The sequence below is a fragment of the Hyperoodon ampullatus genome (assembly GCF_949752795.1).
Source record: "Hyperoodon ampullatus genome assembly, chromosome: 5".
Classification (NCBI taxonomy): domain Eukaryota; kingdom Metazoa; phylum Chordata; class Mammalia; order Artiodactyla; family Ziphiidae; genus Hyperoodon; species Hyperoodon ampullatus.
The window spans coordinates 63,751,742-63,776,099 of record NC_136918.1 but is presented as its reverse complement, the minus strand read 5'-3'; positions in this window follow the sequence as shown (position 1 = coordinate 63,776,099).

Below are 24,358 nucleotides of genomic sequence, written 5' to 3'. Positions count from 1 at the left end.
TTTATATTCATCCTTTTAAAAATACACTCTCCTCAACCTAAGTGTGCATCAACAGATGAATGGATAAAGAAGATGTGGCACATATATACAATGCAATATTACTCAGCCATAAAAAGAAACAAAATTGAGTTATTTGTAGTGAGGTGGATGGACCTAGAGTCTGTCGTACAGAGTGAAGTAAGTCAGAAAGAGAAAAACAAATACCGTATGCTAACACGTATATATGGAATCTAAGAAAAAAAACACAAAGGGTCATGAAGAACCTAGGAGCAAGACAGGAATAAAGACGCAGACCTACTAAAGAATGGACTTGAGGATATGGGGAGGGGGAAGGGTAAGCTGGGACAAAGTGAGAGAGTGGCATGGACATATATACACTATCAAATGTAAAACCGATAGCTAGTGGGAAGCAGCCGCATAGCACAGGGAGATCAGCTTGGTGTTTTGTGGCCACCTAGAGGGGTGGGATAGGGAGGGTGGGAGGGGGGAGATGCAAGAAGGAAGAGATATGGGGATATATGTGTATGTATAGCTGATTCACTTTGTTTTAAAGCAGAAACTAACACACCATTGTAAAGCAATTATACTACAATAAAGACGTTAAAAAAATACACTCCTTTTCATCATTTCAACCTGCCTGATCATTTTGGATTATGATTTCATCATCCAACATTTTAAAAATTTCTCCCAGTTTCATACCATCTATACAGTGGATCTGCATACCCCACAAACATATTCATCCATGTCATTAATAAAAATGTGAGTAAGTTACATCCAGAGTTAATGGGATTAAATAGTGCTATGGATGTTCTCTTCATTGATTTTCCAGCTATTTTTTTTTACTTAAAGGTCTTTTTATTTTTATGGAGTACTATAGAAATGAGACTCACATGGGTAACCATTATGTTCAGCCTATCCCAGACAAAACTTTCAAATGTAATCCTCCTATATGAAATGGTAAGGTAAAATATGTTCCATTTATAGAATGGAATGGAATATGGTCATGGGGAAAATGATTTTTATTAAGTGATAAAGTAGTGTTAAGTGATAAAGTAGTGTTAAGTGATAAAAGCAGGATACAAATTTGAATTCTAAATATGACATCACCTTTTATAGACAGATGTAGATATATATAAATATAGACTTAGTGTTAGGTATAGAGAACACCAGAATCTAAACGATGATTCCCTCTAATGTGGTAATTATGGTTGATGATTTTTCTTAATATTTTGTAGTCTTAAATGCTATGTAATGAATTTGCCACCTTTATATGCAGAAAATACATATTAAAATATACTTCTACATTATATAACTCTGAATTAACAAAGTTAAAAACAGAGAAGTGTGTTGGGTGGGTCTGTAGCCAGAAATGGTGAGTCAGAGGCAGGTTGATTAGAGAAGATTTGTGCTGGTCTGAATGGGATGAAGACTTAACACCAAGTGATAAAGAAGGTCATGAAGCTGTAAACTAGCAGAAAAATTATTTTGCAATTCATCCAAACACATTAATTTCATGTCACTTGTCACATGTCACATTTAAAGGAGAAAAAGCAGTTTGTGGACATAAAATAGTTTTTCTATTATTAAGTATGCCCAAAGAAAATGTTGACAAAAGAAAAAAGATGCTTTATTTTTGTTTTTGTTTTTGTAATGAAGCCTACAGACCTTCAAATATAATTCAGGGATTAATATTTGAATTCAAATTACTGTCTTTAAAAGCCCAAAGAGCTAATACTATTAAATCATCTATCTATGTACTTCTAATTATTTTTAAGCAGGCTGAATCCCATATTAAATGTAAAAGCACATTTTCTTACTAAAAAAAAAGTAAATGGAAAATTACCAAAGACATTTTCTTTGTAATTTGGGAGATGAGAGAGATAGCTAATGCTAACCACTATGTATATAGCTGCAAATGAAAAGCTGTTTTATAATGCTTATCCAAAGCAGATATTAGTGTGGTAGATGGTTTCAAGCATTCCATTTAGGAGTTGTCTTTGGGATTTTTCTAGACTTTTACTCCAGTTAATGGAAAAATTAAATTCTGGGAATCAGAGATTTTGGCTTTACAACATTTTAGCCATCCAGTGTAGTGGTCTCAGTTTTCTTAGGTTGTAGAGAGAGTTAAGGTGCCTACCAGTGTCTGGTATACAGAGTTAAAGTTGAAAATGATTACACTCTTTTACCTTATCCCTTAAATCCTTTAACCTATTTTTCCACTCTTCAAGAGCTAATCCTTATCAAAGTATGATCCAAGAATGGTTTAACTATAAGCGCTTCAAGGTGTAATCTGCACATTTAAAGATGACTGCAGTAAGTCCTCTACATATGAATGAGTTCTGTTAGGAGAGCATGTTCGTAAGTCCAACAAAGTTAGCCTAGGTACCCCACTAACACAATCGGCTATATATATATATATATATATATATATATATATATATATATATATATATATATATAACTGTACTGTAATAGGTTTATAATACTTTTCACACAATTAATACATAAAAAACCAACGAACACAAAAAATAAATAAAACATTTTTAATCTTATAGTACAGTACCTTGAAAAGTACAGTAGTACAGTACAACAGCTGGCATACAGGGGCTGGCATCGGGTGAACAGGCAAGAAGAGTTACTGACTGGAGGCGAGAGAGGACATGGAAGATGGTAGAGCTGAAGCATCGTCAGCAATAGGAGATGGAGGAGAAGCTGCAGTTTCACTCATGCCTGACGTTGATGGAATGCACGTTCTCATCTTTGAAAGTTCGCGCTTGTAGGTTCGTATGTAGGGGACTTACTGTATGTAGATTTAAAGCTACTTCAACTAATAGTTCAGCTTTACTTGAAAATGAGCTCACATTCTCCCTGAGACCATTTCTTTAGGAGTAAAGAAAGAGTAACAGACAGAAAACTCCAGTCATAGTACATAAAGAAAGAGTTTTTTGTAACCATGAGATAAAGTTCTCACACAAATTCTCTTCGTGGCTTGCACAGGGATAAGGGTCGAAGGGAAGCCTCAGGGATTTAGTTATTTTAGTCATCCTGAAGCCCATTTATGAAATTTCAACAAATCAAAATTAGCCTGATGAAGAGGTTATGTATGTGTTATTTATTAAGTTTTTGTTGTCTTTTTGGTTTGTTTAAAAGCATTTTATTGTGAAATATATTACACATACAAAGCATGCATAATGTATATGAGTACAGCTCAAAGATTAGTGATAAAGTGAACACACCACCTGAAGAAGCAGGGAATTACCAGAACCTTGAAGGCCACATGTATTCCTGCCCTGATAACCTCCTACACTCTCTCCCAGAGAGCTGGCCGCTCTTCTGAAATGTGAGATAATCATTTCTTGATTTCCTTTGTTTTTCTCCAGTTTTACTGAAATATAATTGACATACAGCACAGTATAAGTTGAAGGTGTACAGAATAATGATTTGACTTAACATATATCATGAAATGATTATCACAGTAAGTTTAGTGAGCATCTATCATCTCATATAGATACAAAATTAAAGAAAAAGGAAAAAATATTTTTCTTGTTATGAGAGCTCTTAGGATTTACTTTCTTAACAACTTTCATATTTGTGTATTTCATTTTATTTTAATAACCCTGAAGAGCTGAAAGAAAACAGCAGAAGAGGGTTGGACTTTTATAGTGGAGATTATTAACTGTCTTATTAGCTGATAAGTATATGATGAAGGGGTGAACCACAGAGCAGGGATAGGCAGGATAAAAATGAGATGGGTCTTAACAGAAATACCAAAGATCTCCTGAGCAGAGACCACAAGAGCCTGCTAACACATTGCTGAAAATATTAGACAACTTTAGTAACCTATTTGCTCCTTCTCCTTTTTTCTTTTCTCCTTCTTTCTTTTATTTTTAAATTTAACTTTTTTTTTTTTTTTTTTTTTTTTGCGGTACGCGGGCCTCTCACTGTTGCGGCCTCTCCCGTTGCGGAGCACAGGCTCCGGACGCGCAGGCCCAGCGGCCATGGCTCACGGGCCCAGCCGCTCCGCGGCACGTGGGATCCTCCCAGACCGGAGCACGAACCCGCGTCCCCTGCATCGGCAGGCGGACTCTCAACCACTGCGCCACCAGGGAAGCCCTAAATTTAACTTTTTGAAAAGACTTTTAGATGCGTTTTAGGTGGAGATTTTTCATACCCTCCCCTGCTCCCACACATGGTAGCCTGCCCTATTACCAAATATCCCCCACCCAGGTGGTACATTTGTTACAACTAATAAACCTACATGGACATATCATAATCACCCCAAATCAGTAGTTTACCTTAGAGCTTACTCTTGGTATAGTACATTCTATGTTTTGGGACAAATATATGATGACGTATATCCATCATTACAGTATCATACAGAGTAGTTTCACCGTCTTAAAAATCCTCCATGTTCAAAAAAAAAAAAAAAAAAAAAGAAAAGAAAGGGTTTCCCTGGTGGCACCGCAGTGGTTGAGAGTCATCCTGCCGATGCAGGGGACACGGGTTTGTGCCCCGGTCCGGGAAGATCCCACATGCCACAGAACGGCTGGGCACATGAGCCATGGCTGCTGAGCCTGTGCGTCCGGAGCCTGTGCTCCGCGACGGGAGAGGCCACAACAGTGAGAGGCCGCGTACCAAAAAAAAAAAAAAAAAAAATCCTCCATGTTCTGCTGCCACTTTCTACCCCCAACCCCCAATCCCTGGCAAGTACTGATCTTTTTATTGTCTTCAGAGTTTTGCCTTTTCCAGAATGTTATGTAGTTGGAATTGTATAGTTTATAACCTTTTCAGGTTTCAGATTTCACTTAGTGATATGCATTTAAGGTTCCTCTGTGTCTTTTCATGGTTTGATACCTCATTTCTTTTTAGTGTTGATTAATATCCTATTGCCTTTATGTACCACAGTTTATCCCTTCTCCTACTGAAGGACATCTTGGTTGCTTCCAAATTTTGGCACTTGTGAATAAAGCTGCTATAAAAATTCGTGTGCAGGTTTCTATGTGGACATGAGTTTTCAGCTCTTTTGAATAAGTACCAAAGAGTGCAATTGGTGCATTGTATGGTAAGACTATGTTTAGTTTTCTGAGAAGCTGTTAAATTGTTTTCCAAAGTGTCTGTACAATTTTGCTTTCCCACCAGCAGTGAATGAGAGTTCCCTTTGCTCCACATCCTCACCAGCATTTGGTGTTATCAGTGTTCTGATTCTGGCCATTCTAATAGGTGTATAGTGGTAGCTCATAGCTGTTTTAATTTGCACTTTCCTGGTGACATATGATGTGGAGCATCTTTTCATATGCTTACTTGCCATCTGTATATCTTCTTTGGTGATGTGTCTTTGAGGTCTTTGGACAATTTTTTATTATTATTATTTTTTTTCTTATTGTTTAGTTTTAAGAGTTCTTTGTATAATTTGGATGGCAGTCCTTTATCACATATGTCTTTTTCAAATATCTTCTCCCAACCTGTGGCTTTTCTTCTCATTCTCTTGACATCTTTCACAGAGCAGAGGTTTTTATTTTTAATGAACTTCAGCATATCAATTATTTCTTTCATGGATTGTGTCTTTGGAGTTTTCTCTAAAAGTCATTGCTAGCTATACTCAAAATCATCCAGGTTTTCTACTGTCTTATTTTCTAGGAGTTTTATAGTTTTGTGTTTTATATTTAGGTCTCTGAGTTAATTTTTGTGAAGATCACATGATCTGAGTCTAGATTTTTTTTTTTTTTTGGGCCTGCCCATGTCCTATTGTTCCAGCACTGTCTGTTGAAAAGTCAGGCTTTGTTGCATTGTATTGTCTTTGTTCCTTTGTCAAAGACTGGTTAACTGTATTTATATGGATCTATTTCTGGGCTCTCTATTCTATTCCATTGATCAATTTTCATATTTCTTTCATCAATATTACACTGTCTTGATTACTACAGCTTTATTGTGAATCTTTTTTTTTTTTTTTTTTTTTTTTTTTTTTTTATTTATTTATTTATTTACTTTTGGCTGTATCGGATCTTCGTTTCTGTGTGAGGGCTTTCTCTAGTTGCGGCAAGCGGGGGCCATTCTTCATCGCGGTGCGCAGGCCTTTCACTGTCGTGGCCTCTCTTGTTGCGGGGCACAGGCTCCAGACGCGCAGGCTCAGTAGCTGTGGCTCACGGGCCTAGTTGCTCCGCGGCATGTGGGATCTTCCCAGACCAGGGCTCGAACCCGTGTCCCCTGCATTGGCAGGCAGACTCTCAACCACTGCGCCACCAGGGAAGCCCTTTATTGTGAATCTTAACGTCAAGTAGTATTAGTCTTCCAACTTTGTTCTTCTCATTCAATATTGCATTCGCTATACTGAGTCTTTCACTTCTCCATATTGACTATATTTATTTATTTAAGTTTCTGATGGTCTTTATTTTTATTTATTTATTTTTGAGGTGATATTTTTTTAATCTTATTTTATTTATTTATTTTTTATACAGCAGGTTCTTATTAGTTATCTATTCCATACATATTAGTGTATATATGTCAATCCCAATCTCCCAATTCATCCTATCACCATCTCCCCAGGGCTTCCCCCCTTGGTGTCCATAACTTTGTTCTCTACATCTGTCTCTATTTCTGCCTTGCAAACTAGTTGAACTGTACCATTTTTCTAGATTCCACATATATATGTTAATATATGATATTTGTTTTTCTCTTTCTGACTGACTTCACTCTGTATGACAATCTCTAGGTCCATCGATGTCTCTACAAATGACCCAATTTTGTTCCTTTCTATGGCTAAGTAATATTCCATTGTATGTATGTACAATATCATCTTTATCCATCTGTCTGTCAATGGTCATATAGGTTGCTTCCATGACCAGGCTCTTGGAAATAGTGCTGCAATGAATATTAGGGTGCATGTGTCTTTTTGAATTACGTTTTTTTCAGTGTATATGCCCAGTATTGGGATTGCTGGTTCATATGGTAATTCTATTTTTAGTTTTTAAGGAACCTCCATACTGTTCTCCATAGTGGCTTTATCAATTTACATTCCCACCAACAGTGAAAGAGTGTTCCCTTTTCTCCACACCCTCTCCAGCGTTTGTTATTTGTAGATTTTCTGATGATGCCCATTCTATATGGTGAGAGGTATACCTCATTGTAATTTTGTATATAAAATATTACTTCCACATGGCTCTAATGAGTGACAGTTGTGTTTCCATTGATGAATGATTTTTATTTTCTCATGTAAAGTATTTCCCCTGAGTCCCTGTAATCAGTGAGCATCATCATTTTGCTTTAATGCTTGTGTCTACTGTACTTAAGGAAGGTAAATTAAAAGAAAGAAAATTCTGCAGTGTGATCCCACATTCTTTACTCTGCTTGGTATTTCAACTTTAAAAATAAATTACAGAAATGGCTTTCTGAACAAAATTGAATGGATAAGAAAGATAGGTTTCAGAGCATTTCATTATTTTAAAAAAATTCTATGTATTTTTACTCTTTATAAACTTGTCTTTTGAATTATTTTACAAAGTCACTACTGCTTTAAGTAATGTCATGGAGCTTTTAAGTATCCTATTTTAAGTGGACATTCCAGATTTAATAACTTATACAGTGATTTCTCAAAGTGAGGTGCCTGTACCAGCAACTTGAGCATCACCTGGAAACTAGCTTGAAATGCAAATTCTCTGTCCCCTTCCCCAGAGACCTCTGGGGAGAAGTCTAGCCGTCTCTTTTAAAAACCTTCTGGTAATTCTGACAAGCTAAATTTGGAGAGTCTCTAGTTTGTAGCATCAAATGCATGCAATGAATATAAATTAACCAGGAGGGCCTTGATTTAAAGTAGCATGATTCTTCACCTTCAAAATCTCTATTTGAAATGTTTCTAGTCAGTTTTCTATTTTTGCCCATGTGTTCTTTGTTTCTCATATCTCTAAAGTGTCCTGAATTTGAATTTTTCACAAACAATTCTTTACTAGTGTATTTTCTCTTGTTCTCTCCCTGAATTTGTATTTTTTCCATAGTGAAAAGCCTGTGTTTGAATCTGTTATGCCACTAATTATATGACTTTGGGAAAGTGGCTTGATCTTTCTGAGTCTTAGTTTTATTGTCTGTAAAATGAAGATAATATTATTTTGTAGATTTTTTAATGAGGATTAAATGATGTGGTTTGTGTCAGTTAGTAAAGTGCCTGGCATAGAGTAAGGTTCCTGTTAATCTATCTGTCTGTGTATCATCTACCTTTCTTTCTTTTTTTTTTTTTTACATCTTTATTGGACTATAATTGCTTTACAATGGTGTGTTAGTTTCTGCTTTATAACAAAGTTAATCAGTTATACATATACATATATCCCGATATCTCTTCCCTCTTGCATCTCCCTCCTTCCCACCCTCCCTATCCCACCCCTCTAAGTGGTCACAAAGCACCGAGCTGATCTCCCTGTGCTATGCGGTTCTTCCCACTAGCTATCTATTTTACATTTGGTAGTGCATATATGTCCATGCCACTCTCTCACTTTGTCCCAGCTTACCCTTCCCCCTCCCCATATCCTCAAGTCCATTCTCTAGTAGGTCTGCATCTTTTTTCCTGTCTTGCTCCTAGGTTCTTCATGACCCTTTGTTTTTTTTTTTCTTAGATTCCATATATATGTGTTAGCATACGGTATTTGTTTTTCTCTTTCTGACTTACTTCACTCTGTACGACAGACTCTAGGTCCATTCACCTCACTACAAATAACTCAATTACATTTATTTTTATGTCTGAGTAATAGTTCATTGTATATATGTGCCACATCTTCTTTATCCATTCATCTGTTGATGGAAACTTAGGTTGCTTCCATGACCTGGTTATTGTAAATAGAGATGCAATGAATATTGTGGTACATGACTCTTTTTGAATTATGGTTTTCTCAGGGTATATGCCCAGTAGTGGGATTGCTAGGTCATATGGTAGTTCTATTTTTAGTTTTTTAAGGAACCTCCATATTCTTCTCCATAGTGGCTGTATCAATTTACTTCCTACCAACAGTGCATGAGGGTTCCCATTTCTCCACACCCTCTCCAGCATTTATTGTTTATAGATTTTTTGATGATGGCCATTCTGACTGGTGTGAGATGATATCTCATTGTAGTTTTGATTTGCATGTCTCTAATGATTAATGATGTTGAACATTCTTTCATGTGTTTGTTGGCAATCTGTATATCTTTTTTGGAGAAATGTCTATATAGGTCTTCTGCCCATTTTTTTCATTGAGTTGTCTGTTTTTTTTGATATTGAGCTGCTTGTAAATTACCTTTCTTGATATATGATAATGTATGAAAGTAAGTTCAGTCTGTTAGAATGGATACAAATTTTAGTAACTATCAATGTTATTGTCATAAAACAATACGTATAACGTTTGTATTCAGGGACAATATATTTTAATATCAATAGCATTGGAACATGTCCTTTTATATTTATTTTGTAATGGTTTTGAATTATCTTAAAGGTATTATTATATACCTAGTGTTTGTTTTGTTAGAGATTCTGAACCTACTTATAATGGTAAAACATTGGGTTCCTATCTTAACCAATTCTTTTTCAGATTTTTCCCCTTGCTTAAAACACCTTGTCTCCAGCCAGAACATGGCTATATGTGTATCCTCATTTTTAAACTATTACCTACATTTTCCTTCCTTTGACTCATTCTTATTTCCTTTCTTATCTTATGCCTCAGTAATGACAGCATCTTTAGTTCAGCTAAAATGACCAAGTATTTCATTACATTTAAAGTGCAGAGAAGTACAGAGTGAGAAGATCATGGGTTATTTTAACTTTATTTGATAAAAATTCTTCTGGTTGGACTATGGTTCCCTGGAACAAAAGAAATGGCACTGAAAACAGTATTAAATTTCACCTTTAGTTTTAAGTTAACTTTCTTAGGTTGGCAACAACATTCACTACTTGTTGATTGGGCATTCTTGAATAATAAAACAAAATGAGAAAAATTCTGAAAAGAACGACTGCTAGAGACAAAAAAAAAAATCCCTAGTTGGTTAAAATGATAGAAAAATAAGTAATAATTGACTAATTTTAGAAAATTAACAGATATGAAAATTATGCATTTTAACCTTTTTAAAATTTCATATCTTCCTTTTGTCTTCAAACATAGATATGTGTCCTCTGCATTATAATTTTTTAGCTTGACTTGCTATCTCATGCTGTTAAGTCTTTCTAGCTCATTGCTTTATGGTCAAATTGTTTGATGCTTTCTACTTCCACTTTCCATCTTCCCTTTTCTTAAATTCATGCACTCCCATTTCTATCCCACCCCTCTACAGAAATGATCAACACCTTGAAATGATCACCCCTCTCGGAAATGATCAACACCTTGAATTGACAGGAGTGATCTCCATATATCTCTTGCTTTTAACAGCACATTGGGTTATGAGCAGTGTGAGAAGAAACCATTTAGTTGAAGCATTTAGTTTACAGATGAGAAACCCCACACCCAGAGAGGCTCAATGACCTAATCAAGACCCCTTAACAAGTTAGTGACTGAGGCAAAGTAGAACTCCTGTACCCTGATTTCTGATTCAGTGTAGTCATAAGATTAAGTACTAACTTTCTAGTTCTAAAGGTAGAAATAAAACAGGATCTTTTTCTGGTACATGAATGAGTCTTTACTAATTTTGGTGGTAGGTAACATTTCAATGCTTCTTGTGTACTAAATGCTTACTGAATGCTACGTGTCTTGTATGGTTGAGCTCATTTAATCCTTGCATTAATCCTACAAGGTAAGGAATGTTATTATCACCATTTTATAGATGGGAAAAATAAGGCAGATAATAACTTGCTTGATATCAGACAGTCATAGACTCAGAAAGTCCACATAAACAATAATAAAATGAAATACGTACATCCAAGTCCTCTTAGATAGAGGTTGCCTGTGAGTAGCAGGACACTCAGTCCTCTCTTATCTAGTCAGGGCTGGGAAGGGGAAGAGTGGGGAAAACAGCATTGGTGGAGCTCAATCTCAGCAGGTACTTCAGTTTTGGTAAGGATCAGATGTATGTATGTCCTGTAGCCTCAGGTCTATTTCTACTATCTAATACTGCCCTATCACCCTAAGAGACCTAAATGCCTCTTGTATAGTACATGCAAATTTTTATTTAGAATAAATATTGCTAGAGTCTATTACACAGTGGTGAGAAAAACAGATATAGTCACCAAAATACTAAGAGCAAGGAAAGCAGTCTAAACAATATTGTCCCATAATGAAACTTACATTCCCTCCCTATTCTGCCAGAGTCTCCATAATCTAGTGCTACTAATTCACCTTCTGTCCCTGTGTTCCTCACCCAATACTCTTCAACATATTCTTACTACATTACATCTTGGCAAGTCAACCTAGTATACCAAAACATATCATCATTTCAGCTTTTGTGCCATTCATTTATTGGCCCATTAATTCCATAGATATTCATTAAATACTTACTCTAAGTGAGAGACCTAGCTGAACCAAGGAAGTAAAATAAGGAAGATACAGTTTTTATCATTAATTCTGTTAACAGAGCATAATAAGTATGCCAATGAAAGCTAATAAAGGAAATAGAGACCAAATGTTGTTGTTGTTGTTATTATAATAAAATAGTACTATTGTATGCCAGGCATTTTACATGTAGTATAATTATATAATAATATTTATGTTATTGTGTACTTCATCATGTACTAGGCACTATGTTTTATGTATAGTTCAGTAACTAAGATGGCTATTACTAGTTCCATTTTTTTTTAAATTGAATTGTAGTATTTATAATATTATATTATTATCAGTCTGTATTTTTCAGATTATACTCCATTACAAGTTATTACAAGATAATGGCTCTAATTCCCTGTGATATACAATATATCTTGTTGATTATCTATTTTATACATAGTAGTTTGTACCTGTTATTCTCATAGTCCTAATTTGTCCCTCCTCCTTTCCATCTCCGCTTTGGTAATGACAAATTTGTTTTCTGTATCTGTGAGTCTGCTTCTGTTTTGCATGTGCACTCATTTGTATTATATTTTTAGATTCCACATTTAAGTATTTCCATTTTATACAAGATGAAGCTGAGGCTTATATGGGTAAGTGATTGTCTTAAGGTTGCATAGCATGGAAGCAATGAATCAACAAGAGTAATCCAACACCAAATCCTGTGCTTTTCCTGTTTCTCTATGGCATCTCTCTGGTGTTGCTGAAATAAAGCTCAGATTTTAATTAATTCTGCTTAGAGGATTTGGAGATGATTTCAACAGAGGTCATATGTAAACAAAGGTTGAAAGATAAGTAGGAATTCTCGAAGTAAGAATGTGTATTTCATTCCAAGAAAGGTATAACAAGTATAGTGTAAAATTTATTGGTCAGTAGCTTTATGGATCTGTTGTGTAGTATGTGTTACCTAAGGATTTGGGGCATTATTCTGCTATTGTCAGTGGAAATAGATCAGTGAACTTGGAGTTCACAAACATAATTACAAAAAATTATTACTGTTTAAATACTATTTGAAGTTATCTGTGTTCATGTGTTGAACACATGTGTTGAATAATGTAATTGTAAGTTTCTGGACAACAGGGTCCATATTATTTATTTCTCTCATGTAGTTTAATACAATAACCCAGTGAAGATTTATTAACTAAAGGAATAGACTGGGTCATGGAACTGGGAAATTATTTGATCTACCTGTACAACCAATAGTAAAATTAGTATTACTACTACTACTAATATTATAAAAATGCTGAAATGGATTCTGAGACTGATGATTCACTTCTTCGAAACATGCTCATGAGGCCAATAGTAGAGATTTAATCCTGTCAGCTTCCTCTTCTTTCATGGACATAGACATTGACCCAGACCATTTCTATACTTTCAAGAAAGGCCCTGTGAGAGAGTGTACATCAGTTACTGCAAATCCATCATCATCAGTCTTAAAAGAATCTAAACTGCATACTTTCCTGGTAGTGGGTCAGAAAATGTCATCTTTGCACTGGAAAGTCAGCAGTGTTTTTATGGTTGACCTCACAAATCATGTTACATATAAATTCAACTTGGGTTATAACTTTATCATTCTTTCTAGGCCTACCATATAAGGAAGTATAGCTTTTAAAATAAATACCAAAGAATATATCAAAGAATATCCTTAAGAAGCTTTGTTATAAATCCTCTTCTTTCTAGCAGTAGGGCTTATCTTCTGCTTCTCACCTAGGAACACTTATCCAAGAGACCTGTTATTTCTAACACAGTGATTTATTTAAATAGAACATGAGGAAATTTAAATCAATGTGGTCTTTTAATTGATTAAGAACCAAAATTTTGGCTTCCCTGGTGGCGCAGTGGTTGAGAGTCCGCCTGCCGATGCAGGGGACACGGGTTTGTGCCCCGGTCTGGGAAGATCCCACATGCCGCGGAGCGGCTGGGCCCGTGAGCCATGGCCACTGAGCCTGTGCTCCGGAGCCTGTGCTCCGCAAGGGGAGAGGCCACAACAGTGAGAGGCCCGCCTACCGCAAAAAAAAAAAAAAAAAAAAAAAAAAAAAAAAAAAAAAAAAAAAAAAAAAAAGAACCAAAATTTTAAACCTCAAACTTAAAAACAAATCTGTTTTGTATATTGAGGAAAGACAGAGACATGCACTAATAAGTCACAAGTTTTTTGCAGTGGTATTAAAATTGAAGGGTCAGGCTTAATACTAATTTTCAAAATGTTACTCAGTATAAAATCCAATTTTTAAAAATATTTAAAATAAAATATAGTTTTTTAAAAATATCACGTTAATATAGATACAATAACATTTTAGTAAGTATATTCCATTATTCATTATGACTTATAATGATTTTATAGAGTAGATATTGAATAATAGGAGATGCAAAGTAGCTTTTTAAAACTTACTATTGTAGGTACATAATTGTGTAGACATAAAATGTATACAAAATATTCCAAAGATTTTATTAAATTTGCTAAGCTCTCTCACAATGAAGAAAATAGGAAAATAACAAACCTGTTTGGGAAAAGGATCTAAATAATAATAAACAATTAGAAAATAATTACCGTTAGTATAAAATCAAGTACTAAATGGTGTGATAAAATTTATATGTAGCCAGAATTGAGAGAAGGAGATATACTGCTTAATAAGAAAAACAGGCTTAATCACAAATAAGGAATAAAATAGGTGGTGATGTGTAAATGAAAAGACCTGAATTCTAAATTCATCCTCCACTTACAGATTATGTGACCTTAAGCAAGTTACTTAACCTTCTTAGGCCACTAATGGAGGTAACACTTGTCCTGTATACTTTGCAGGATTTTCTGGGGAAAAAAAAACCTAATAAAAATAACATAAAAGTTTATTTGTAAATAGAGCACAATATTAAAGTGAATGGTAGTATTTCTACCTTTTATACTTGGTTGACACCTAGTGTAATACTTTAGAATTTGATTACAACTAATTATAGCTACTCCTTTTATTTGGATTTCAGAAAAATCTATGGGTTAAATAGTGTCATATTAACCTGTTACTGCTACATAGGAAAAGACTTAGGTTGAATATTTGTCTTTTCTTCTAGTCTTATACAGAGGTATTTATGATTTGTTTCTCAATGTCCATTTTATAAATTTATAAATTTAGGAATACATTCAATCATAAAAAGAAAATCTGAAATATTTTTGAACAATAATCTATATGTTTGTGATATTGAAAAATCATGTAAAACTGTAATTTGAATTAACACAAATTTTCTTAACTTTGATTAGCACTTGGTCTTGTGTTATTTTTAGTGAGCTTATATTATTCTGGTATTTTAAAAAAGGGGAAACGTGGGAAGCTTAGACCGTATACAAGTAACTGAATGTTTAACTCTTCCTCTATACGTTCTTGTCTCAGTTTATACTGAGGCATAAAGAAAAAGAACAGTGTTGTATTACCAAGCCAAGAACCTGTGACTCACTCACCAGGAGGACAATTGACAGGAGAGTAATACAAGGAGAAAATTTTTGAAGAGAATTCATTTAGAGAGAGTTGTGTTATGAATCCCACCTTCCCATTAAATTGGAAGAAGAAGAATGTCTGCCCTTAACCTCAAGCTTAATGAGAAGGATTTCAGTGAGATTACTCTGAGAGCTTGATGTGTTTCCTTGGTAATTGAGAGGTTTAATGGGCTGATGCTTGAGGCAGGACAAACTAAGCTAAAAGGACTAGTGTCAATGGAGTGAACACAATTTTTGTGGAAAGAATTTATACTTGTTTTTCCTGAGTTAATGTGCTGCAGTGCTGCAGGTTGCCTTCCCAGGAAGCAAACTCTGGAACGGAGATTGGGTAGCTTGTGAAAAATGTTTTTAGTGAGTACTATTGGAATCAACACCTGTGGAAGTAAGGGCTGAGCGATAAGTTGAGTTGCAAGGCTGAATGGCTCTTCAGAGTTTACCTGAGATAGTACCAGAGGGCAGGTCCTTTATATCCCCGTGTTAATCAGTCTTTGGACACTGGCTGCCCATGGAAGGAAGTGTGACCATTGGTAAGACATCCTCAAAGAGGGCTGATAGCTGAGAGTAACCCTCCCACTAAGTGGGGGATTAATTAAATCTTTGTTTCTTGAAGGGGAATCTGGGCAGTTCATCACAGTACCCATCACAAATCCCAAGTTCCAGTTGAGAAACCCACAGAGGGAATGTCAGCCTAGAGTCTCTGCTTTCCATTGTGAAGGAACTCTGGCAGCAAGTGCAATGGGCTGTATCACTGGGGCATAACCTAAGGGTGTATTTGAAGTAACCAGCTGAAGGAAGAGCACTGTCAATGCCAAGGCAATTAAATCAGGAAGCCTAAGAGGGGATTCTCTTGAGCAGCACTGTCCATTATAATGTGAACCACATATGTAATTTTAAACTTTCTAGTAACCACATTTTTAAAAATGGAAAAGAAAGAAGTGAAATTAATCTTAAAGACATTTTGCTAATTTGGATTGTTTTCTATTTTCTTAAATAGAATTTAAGATATTTAATATATTTTTATTTTGAGATTATAGTCAAAATAAAAAATATCAATGAGATACTTTGCATTAGTTTTCATTCTATGCCTTTGAAATTGGTGTGTATTTTACCCTTATAGTAACCACATTTCAAAATTCTCAGTAGCTTCAAATAGGACCAATACCACCATACTGGAGAGTTCAACTCTAGAGAACCCACAGAACTGTCCTTGAGAGAAAAAGCTTTAAATTTCTGCCAGACCCAGGGGTTGCCAATCTATTACATGATAGTGGCAAGAAAATCAGAACTTTTTTACACCTCTTATCTCTTCCCAGTACTATCCTGAGTGTCAGAAACATTAGCTATTGAGTGAGAAAAAAAATAAGCTGCCTATATCCTCTTCCTCAAAGGCAATCAGCCCTAGCTATATGTTGCAAGATGGAAGCATTTTCCTTAAATGAAAATAAAAGTGTTGAATATGTTTGAAAGAAGTGGAATGTTTAGAGCATTGTGAATGAAACCAGAAACATCTTAAAATGATCACTTTTTCTTTCAATAATCTTGCTGAGATTTAATTGACATCCAGTCAACTGTATATATATATAAGGTATACAGTTTATTGTTTTAATATATGCACACACCCATGAAACCATCACTATACTCAAGATACTGAATGTATCCATTACTCCCAAAAGTTTTCTCATGCTTTATTTTTACCCCTTCTTTTTTCCATTCTTTCCTTCTCTGTTCCAGGTAAACATTGTTCTGCTTTTGGTAACTTTAGATTAGTTTGCATTTTCTAGAAATTTATGTAAATGGAATAATATAGTATGAACTCTGTTTTTGTTTAGTCTTTTTCACTCAGTGTGATTATTTTGAGACTTGTCCATGTTATTGCATGTATCAACAGTTTATTCCTTTCTGTTGCTAAGTAGTATTCCATTGTATAGTTATACTACACTTTGTTTACCCATTAGCCTGTTGATGGACATTTAGATTGATTGCATTTGGGGTCTATTAAAAATGAGGATACCCTGACCATCCATGTACAAGTCACTGCATTGACATATTTCTTGGGAAAATATATGAGTGAAATAGCTAGACCATATGGAATGTTTATGTTTAACTTTTTAGGAAACTGCCAAACCATTTTCCAAAGTAGTTGTACCAATTTCCATTCCTACCAGTAGTGTGTAAGAATTCCAGTTGCTTCACCTCATTCATCACACTTAGTATTGTCTATCTTTTACATGTTATCTGTTCAAATATGTGTATAATGGTATCTGTGGTTTCAATTTGCATTTCCCTAATGACAAATGTTGACTATCTTTTCATGAGCCTAGCCTCTATTCATAACTCTTCTTTGTCATAGTCTTTTTTTCATGACTATATTTACTATCTGTATCTTCAAGGGCAAAGTAAATGTATGTTCAAATCTTTACTCATTTCTTTTTTGTTGTTTTCATTTTTATTAATTTTTTTAATCTTTTGGCCATGCCATTAGGCTTGTGGGATCTTAGTTCTCTGACCAGGAATCCAACCCTTGTCCCCTGCATTAGAAGCCAGAGTCTTAACCACTGGACCACCAGGGTAGCCCCCTTTAGTCATTTCTTTTTAAGTTGTTTGTTTTCTTATTGATTTTTGAGAGTACTGTATATATTCTACACACAAGCCCTTTATCAGCTATATGACTTACAAATATTGTCCCTCTGTCTGTCTCGGCTTGTCTTTTCACTCTTTTACCAGTGTCCTTTGAAGAACAGAAGTTTTTCATTGTGATAAAGTTCAAATCATCAATCTGATATTTCTTCGATACTGGTTTTGGCATTGTATATAAGAAACCTTTACCTGGGCTTCCCTGGTGGCGCAGCAGTTAGGAGTCCGCCTGCCGATGCAGGAGACACGGGCTCGTGCCCCAGTCCGGGAAGATCCCACATGCCATGGAGCGGCTGGTCCCGTGAGCCATGGCCGCTGGGCCTGCGCGTCCGGAGCCTGTGCTCCGCAACGGGAGAGGCTACAACAGTGAGAGGCCAAAGAAACCTTTACCTAACTCAAGGGCACAAAGATTATCATCTATGTTTTTTTTAGAAGTTTTAGTTTTCACATTTAAATCATGATACAATTTGAGTTAATTTTTGTGTAAGGTGTTAGTCTGAATTGAAGTTTATTTTTTTCTCTCACCTCATTGTTCTTTTCTCTTATATATTACTGTCCTTCATTGCCTGGTTCCCAGTGACTTAAAACCATTGTTTAAATCTTTTCCCCATCTTTTTGTTTGGTTCAGGTGGGAAGATGAATTAGGTTTCTGTTACTCTATCTTGACCAGAAGGAACATTCAAAAGTTCACTTTTAATTATTAAACATAGGCTGCATTTGGTGACTCAAAGTGACTTTATATTATTTGAGAGTGAGTTGAAAACCTTTAAGAACCTGCATGTGTTTTATTCAAAGATAGGAAAAGGAATACCCACACTAAAGAAATTTAACAAGGTAGTGAGACTCAAACATGAATATGGGCCCTGAGTTCCCCATGTTACATGTAAGAGTTAAATAATCTTCAATACTAGAGGCTTTGATTAAGTAACACTTGAAAATTAGGAGATGTTTTCTATTATGATTTTCATAAGTAATAGAAACCCTAAGAATGGCCTTTGAAATCTCTTTTTGTATTATCTGGGAAGTCTCAAGAATTCTTCCGGCCAATCAGGCCAACATTGGGAAAACTAGAAAACATGTTATAAATATTGCAATATAATCAAAATTGATATATACTTCTTTGAAAGTATATAATATTAAAGAAAATGCAAATTAGAATTTCAAACAGCATTTCTAAAGTTTAACATGACAAAATAGTGCCAGTTCTGTACTGAATTCCTCCTACTTTTCAGGCCATTTTCTTTCTTTTTTGAGGCTTCCCACTTTGTTAATTCCTCCTCTATTCAAATCACAGATTTACATCTATTTCTAAAGGCTGTATGAGATCATCTTAAAAGAAATCCATTTTAAGTGTCAGTCACAAGATTAACCTACCTTTATTAATTCAACCCATCTATAAATTATGAAAAATGTGAAAGACTAGAACCAGTTGGTTGAAAGGCCTGAGCTGAATTAGATGAGTGTGTGTCAGTGTTGGGCACTGATATAAAGGGATGGTCCACATTATTGAACTAAAATTGATTCTTTCTCTCTCTTTTTTTTTTAACATTTGACTGTCTCTGAAAAGTTTTCAGATGAACTGGAGGTCTTTTTGGTTGACCTACATATCGAATTTAAAGAAAGTTCTGAGTTGAAATTTAGTGTCCTAACCTTTGTGCTGGTATTATTCACCTTGGTGAATAAGTGAAACACTGGATGCTTTGTAAAAAAATGAAAAAGGGAAGAAGTTTTAAAGTTTGAAAATATTTCAGAAAGGAAAACAATGAGTAGTAGAAAGATTAAAACTTCCAAAGGCAATGAGTTATAATTTTGTCAAACAGAAGGGAAGATTTTGATGTTGGTGTGAGGTTTTTGTTTTTTGTTTTTTTGCTGTACGCGGGCCTCTCACTGTTGTGGCCTCCCCCATTGCAGAGCACAGGCTCCGGACGCACAGGCCCAGTGGCCATGGTTCACGGGCCCAGCTGCTCTGCGGCACGTGGGATCTTCATGGACCGGGGCACGAACCCGCGTCCCCTGCATCGGCAGGTGGACTCTCAACCACTGCGCCACCAGGGAACCCCCGTGTATTAACCTTTTAAAGAAAAAAGAAATCATGGTGTGCTTTTGTTAGAATTTCATACTCCTAAATCATGGTATTCATTGCAATTTGTTCTGAGTTGTGATCTGTGTAGTATTGAAAATAGGAGTTTCTTATTTTATTTTATTATTTTTTTTTTTGCGGTATGTGGGCCTCTCATTGTTGTGGCCTCTCCTGTTGCGAAGCACAGGCTCCGGACACGCAGGCTCAGCAGCCATGGCTCACGGGCCCAGCCGCTCCGCGGCATGTGGGATCTTCCCAGACCGGGGCACGAACCCGTGTCCCCTGCATCGGCAGGCGGACTCTCAACCACTGCGCCACCAGGGAAGCCCAGGAGTTTCTTATTTTTAATGGCATTCTTTCCCAAACGTGTTAGAAAACATAGAAAATCTGTTAATCTCCAGTATACTATTTTGAAATTTTTACCCAGAGAAACCCAGGAGTGTGTAATGTATAAAACATTGAAATAATATCTGTGGCATGAAAGTATATTGATCATAAAAATAACATCTGTTTTAGAGTAATCTTTGAAATATATATTATAAAACTCAAAACAGCATGAGAGAAAATTGGAAACCATTCATTTAACCATTATCTTCAATTAATAGAAAGTAAATGTTAAATATTTATTTATTTATTTATTTATTTATTTTGTGGTATGCAGGCCTCCCACTCTTGTGGCCTCTCCCGTTGCGGAGCACAGGCTCCGGACATGCAGGCTCAGCAGCCATGGTTCACGGCTCCGCGGCACGTGGGACCTTCCCGGACCAGGGCATGAACCCGTGTCTCCTGCATCGGCAGGTGGACTCTCAACCACTGTGCCACCAGGGAAGCCCAGTAAATGTTAAATTTAATATGACTAATTCCTTGACCTGTCTGTTCTTTAGTACTGAGATGCCTTATGTAGGTCCAAATCAATAAATTAAACTGTAAAATGAGAATGTCAATCTTTATTTCCTTCTGAGGTTCATTTTGTTACTTTACTCATTCTAAAAATATGTTACATAAAACTAATTTAAAAAAAAGACATTTTAGTAAAAGTGAGAGTTTATCTTTTATTCATTCCAGTATACTTTCCCAATTATGTCAAAGCTCTAACAACAACAACAACAAAATTAGTAGATAAATAATTCTTTTATGGAGGAAGTGATTTTAAGAGTCAAGGAACCCCAACATAACATTCTGAAGAACAGAATATTTATGTCTTTGGCCCAACCAGGAGGTCAAAGGAAATAGCTACAGTAATGTTTTATGAGGTGATTTCACAAAACAAGACTGACTGTGGGAACTGAGCCACCAGTAGGTCTTCAAAGTGGTTTTGATACTGTATCTCTTTTAAAGCTTTCAGAATAAGGAATCATAATTATAGGGAAAAAATTGGCTAGTCTTTAACAGTAATGTACATAAATCAGAATCAAATTTGTCCAAGCCCTCATGCCTGTCTACTCTGATACAGTAGTAGAGAATTCTTGAAACCAGTCATGACAGTCTTCAATTTTGTTTTCAAAATCCCTTAACCTTGCAGCTCCTTTTCATAACATATTATACCTTTTTACCTTGGTTTGGCCATCATCTAGAACCTTGCCACTCCAAATGTGTCTGCAGACCACCAGCATTAGTATCAACAGAGAGCTAGTTAACAGTACAGAGTCTGGGGCCCTATTTCAGACCTATTGAATCAGAATCTGCATTTTAACAAGATCATCAGATGATCCTATGCATATTAACATGTGAGAATCACTGGTCTAAAACACCTTATCCTTAGTCTCTGGCAGAAAAACTCTTGGTGACATGTAAGATGTGACATTTTCTCTTGACTATCCATGCTTCTCCCTCTGTCCAGTGAATGCTTTTGTTTTGGAATATTATTTTATACTACAGATTCAGGAAAATTTTCAAATTAGGTAAAGTTGATCTTTGCTGTATTCTATGTCATTTTTTTCCTGTTTTTACTCTTGCCACCCATCCCTTCTGCATACAGCAGTAATAGTGATGTTTTAAATTTATAAATCTCTCTCTCCGTTCTTAGTTCATATTACTCCTTTCATTACTTATCATTATCCAGCCACACTAGCCTCCTTTCTGTCAGTTGAAAACATCACACTTTTTTCTGGGCTTTGGCCCTTCTTCTTCCCTCTGTTTACAATACACTGTCACTTGCCTCTCCATGTGTATGTATCAGGCCCTTAACTTGTCAGTCTCAGCTCAAATATCCTGTCAATAAGGGGCCTTCTTGTAAGTAAACTCGATACTTTCTAAATATCAACTTTATCAACTTCAAAGTTAATATTACTTCAAAGTACATATCATGATGTGAAATTGATAATTGTGGGTAAGAACCTTGTATATCTTGCTCATTTTTGACTCCTATCACCTGAAACAGTGTTTGCTGTGGAACTAAAAGCTTCATAATTATTCATTAAATAATACATCTCCTTTTCTTATGCCCTTTTTATTTATTTCAGGTAATTAAATAAACATATACTGAGCACACACTATGTTCCAATTATTTTCCTAAGTGCTAGTGATAAGATAAAGAAAACAGTCTCAGCTTCCAGTATGTTCATGAATTAAAGGAGAAAGATATGTATAATAATGTATTATAATGAGTAGGATTTTAATAAGAGAGGAGGTCATTTTAGGCTGAGAAAGGCTATACAAAAGGCTGGTATGAAAGAACCTGATACATATAGAAATGGTGACATCTGTTGTGGTTCAAGTATAACTTTACCCACTTTGAATACTAATAACAAAAGAAATTCACTAGGTATAAGTAGAAGTTAGGAGTGATCAGAAAATGCAACAGCTTACATATTACTAGAAGGAATGCCTAGGAAAAGTTTTAGATACTGCAACTCAAAATTGAATGTGCATATCAATAATCTGGGAATCTTGTTTAATGATGAGAGATTGCTCAAGCATAGTTTGTGAGATTGTCTCATGATCTCCAGAAATTGCTGGACTCCTCCACTCACCTCACCTGAATACAAATAAATAAAAACAAAATGAACAAACAGAAAAAGCCATGCAAACAAAGAAAAAATGAATTTAAAAAGCCATTGTGAAAGACAGAAATGCACCAAAGATGTGATTTTATTCTGGCTTTTACAGTTGGAAGAATATTCATCAATGGTGAATGTCTCAAAGAAGGAGACAACTAGGGGTTTCATAAAGCAAAGGAGTGATTAAAGAAGGATGAAGATGGATTTCATCTTAGAATATGTGTGGGCAATGTGGTCTTCTGTAGTTTCTCTGAACACATATGATTGGGGAGGGTCTTAACCTTTTCTGTTTTCAGGGAGTACAGGTCTCAGCTAAAGTTCAACATTGTCACCACAACCTTCTTTCCTTTAAAGGACATACAGGAGTAAATTTTAACCTTTTCATTTTCTTCTGAGTCTGTCAAATATGTGTGCTATTGGTATGCGTATATGAGCTACAGCAGTAGTAAGAAGACAAATCAGAATATACAAATCCAGGTAAAGTTGAGAATGAATCAAAACATTTATCATTACCATGAGACATATTTTGGAATATAAAAAAATCGGTAAGCCAAAATAAGTTTAATTTTAGAATATCAAGCAATTTAAAAACAGTGCAGAATTACAATTAGTAGGTAAACATTTGCATGTTTGCATCCTTAGCCTATCTGGTGAGTCAATGTGTGTATCTGTGATTCCCTGGAAACCCTAAATCCTGCACCTACTTTTACTGGCTAGAAAAGCTATGACAATCTGTCACCATACTCTCTGAGAATACTTTGAAATTGGTTGCCAATTATCCTCCGATGGAGTAAATATTCTCTAGTTCTAACTAGAATAGACAAAGAAGTGACTTTTATTCTGATATCAGATCTCTGAATATCAGTCCAAAATAACAACATAAAATAATTGATAATAGAATAAAGCTGACACAGTACAAAGCTAAATCCTGAAGTCCTAGAACACTATTATGTTTGAGTCTTTGACCCTTTGTCAGTGCTGAAGGAAGCAATGAAAAGAGAAAAAGACTGAAATTTATGTCTTTAAATATGTCTCGAAATATTTTTTCCCTTGGCACATTTGAGAGAGAAAATTTGCTCTCTTTCTTACCTTAGAGATTCACAGACATAGAATGTAGTTACCCAAAGAGAACATTCCAATTTAAAAAGGGAGAGAAGGGGGAGAGTAAATATTTACCATAGGAAGTGATCAACAAATGTCAGTCAAAGAAAATGCAGTCAGTGAAGTAAGAGCTAGCTCAAAAGAAAATTATAACTGCTACATTCCTATCTCTGACATATTTTGGATAGTAACAAGAAAGATATTTCAAAAGTTGTAGTCACTCACATCAGAGCATTTGTAAAGACAAAATACATAAAACAAAGCCACTGGAAAGTGTCAATCATTTGAAATTTAAGCAAGAACAAAGAAAAGATGACAATATGAGGAAATAATAGCTACTATGTATGTACATGTATAAATTGACTTATTTAGTCATTTCTGAATTATAACTTATAAGACATATTTTGACATTTGGAATTCTTAAGCCATCTCTACACTGGGAAGTTATTTCTAAATTAAGATTTCTTTCCTCCAGATATCTTTTATTTTCTTTCCTTTTTTTTTCTTACCAGGCATGTTGTCTTTAGTTCTTTCTTAAAACACTTAGACTGTGTACAATTACTGTAAGGTTGGTCAT